Source organism: Triticum dicoccoides, chromosome 5A, assembly GCF_002162155.2.
Source record: "Triticum dicoccoides isolate Atlit2015 ecotype Zavitan chromosome 5A, WEW_v2.0, whole genome shotgun sequence".
NCBI classification, from domain to species: Eukaryota; Viridiplantae; Streptophyta; class Magnoliopsida; order Poales; family Poaceae; genus Triticum; species Triticum dicoccoides.
In genome coordinates, this window is record NC_041388.1 from 45,537,724 (window position 1) to 45,540,686 (window position 2,963).

Below are 2,963 nucleotides of genomic sequence, written 5' to 3' on the forward strand. Positions count from 1 at the left end.
ATCCAAGAAAATATCTTAGAATGGTCTTCATCCATATTAATGGTAACTAGGTCACTTTTGTTAAAGTTGATTTTCATGCCCGACAACATATCAAAGCAGGAAAACAACCCTTAAGGGTTCTTGCATTATCAATGGAGGGACCAAGGAATAGGATGTTTCCATCAGTGTACTAGAGGCTGATGACACGATCAAGATATGATCACACAACCAATGGCTTTTGCATGTATTTTGAAAACACGTCACCTACTAGTTTGAATGAAATGCGGGAGAGAGGATCCTCCTGCTTAAGGCATTTTCCACCCATAAAGTATTGTCCATTTCCCTCATTTAATCTCAAATAAAAAGAACTTCGAGCAATAGTATTCTATATCCAACTAATCCATTTACTTGCAAAGCCTCTGGTGGTTAGCATATTCACAAGGAAGTCCCAGTGGCACTAACATAGGCTTTCTCATAGTATAGTTTTAAAATTATATATACCTTCAGATCCAGGTCTATGAAACTCATGAATCAGTTCATGCGCACTAACAACACTCTCTAAAAATGAATATGCCTGTAAAAACATTCTGATTATGGAATATAGGCTTTCTTCCGCAGGGGAAACCCTTGTTATCATATCTTTGGTAAAAATCTCAATAGAGCAATTGATCAAACTAATGGGCCCGAAGATTCTTAGCATTGGTATCTTTGGGAATCAAGGTGATGAGAGAAAAAATAAGTCTAGCCATATCAAATTTGCAATTTTCAAAACTTCTAACAAGAGCCATGAAATCATTCTTAATCAAATACTAAATGGTTTGATACAAACATAAGCTAGGTCGTAAGGGCTAGGAGCCACATGTGCATATATGCCAATGATAGCTTTCTTGATTAGTTTCTCAAAGAAGGGTTTTTCCAAAGCTTCATTCTATTCCTTGCTCACAAGCTCATCATGTGACCAGAAAGGGCTACCCAATGAAAGTTAGGTGTTAGTTAGTGGCCACTACCATCATCTCCTCAATGTAATAAACATGTCTATCCTCATCTTCCAAAATAGCTACGTTTGTTTTTACACTAGACATGAAACCATCATAAATGATTTGCCTCTTTGTCTCTCAGAACCTAATAAAATCAGGTTTGTTTTTAGAAATGACATCACAACTTGTTCTTGATGTTCTACCTGTCATGGTTCCTCTTGTTAGTCTTCTACACCAAGACATTACTCCACTTGATTTAATCAACAACACCATGGTCTTGAGATTTAACCATTGTTACATGAGTTTGACTATCAATAACAGCGCTTAACAAAGGTTTTGATAGATCTCAGGTTAAGACCATCAATAACCTTAGCACTCATTATGCCATATCCTATTTAGACTTGCCATCAATAAAATCATCATTAGAATTAGTCTACTTCAACAAGGCCTCAACATTCTCCTCAGGGAACTCAACAGTGAAGTCATCACCGATTTCCTTCAGCGGGATCGCAGGGTAGTGGGACTTGCTACAGTAAGCGCCACATGGGAACCTTCTCAAGAAGCCACCCTTTATAGCTTCTTCACCTCATCACCTACTTGGGCCCATGGTACATGAGGCTTATGATCGTGTCCACACAATCAGGCGTTAATCCGCACTCCTAGAGGGCACTGTAAACTACCCGGTTCACGTCCTTCAGCTCTTTTACCCGCCTGAGCACCTACTGGAGGCGATCCAAAAAATCTCTACGAATTTCACTTAGCCCCGCCCCCCCCCCCAAGAGGGGAGCATAAGGTATCTCAACAATCGCATTCAAGACCTTTATCACATGGTTGGCCTCTGCAAAGTACAATCACATACCATCAACATCGTTGTTTTAAAAAGTGGGCTATGAAAAATAGCGATGGTCCTCCAAATCAGCTATATAGCCAGCTATATTGTAACTTTATTGGACAATTGTACGTGAAGCCTATAGTCTATTATTTAGCACGCCCTGCTCAGACCGCTATAGTGGGGCGATAGCTAGCTATTCAAAACTTTGATCAACACCCATAGCAACGCGTGGCTAAGCACGACATGAGTATAGGGCTTACCTTTGGCAATCTCTTGCGCTTTGTTTAGTCCACTCACGGTCTCAACCTTATCTTCCTTAAGGATCCTATTGCGCATCCTCATTGACTCGAACTCCTCCTCAAGCTTGTCGTGTGAGACCTATGCCTTCTCAAGCAGCTAGGCCGATGTCTTTGTTGCCTCAAGCTCAACATGGAGTTAGGTGGCAGTGGCCCTATCCTACTCCAACTACAGGATCCAAGCCTTCACCCACTGGGCCATCTTCTGCGGCCCAAGTGTGAAATATACAAACTGAGAGAGCATACCTCCGTGACACGCTAGAACTTGCTCTTCACCAAGTCGGTGCACTCCTTCACGGTCTCCAACATGATCGGGAGTGAGCCGATGGAGTTTTAATTACTTCGCCTCCTCGCTGGCTGCCACCCACATGACTCGGCTCCTATCATATTGATTCATTTCAAGATCCTAAAATGATCACCCCTAGGGAACATGATGGGAGAATCCAGCAAGCTACTGCCAGTATCTTGTGTCCACTCTACTATAGTGGAGGGGGATGCTCCCAACACTTCCATTTGGTGAGCGAGCAATGGGGTCCCATGCGTGCACTTCCATCTTGTGGTACGGTGGCAGAGCCAATGGTGCTTCTTCCTGTTGGACATTAGATGGATGAAAGCCCCACCAACTAGCTGGGCGATGGGGGTGACAATAGTTCATCCCATCAATCCTTGATCGGCTAGGTACCTTACCTCTCCGTCTGTTTGAATGGAGGCATGATGTCCAACCCCTTTGCACTGGTGCCCTAATCAGAATTAAGGACACTCTGCTAGCCCTTTGAGCTCGACAAACTATTGTCTAGCTGAGTGGTACATGGTAGAGAAGGAACTCAGGAGGCTCGGGGATGACAATGGCATAACAATTCACTCTGGCATGCCAACATC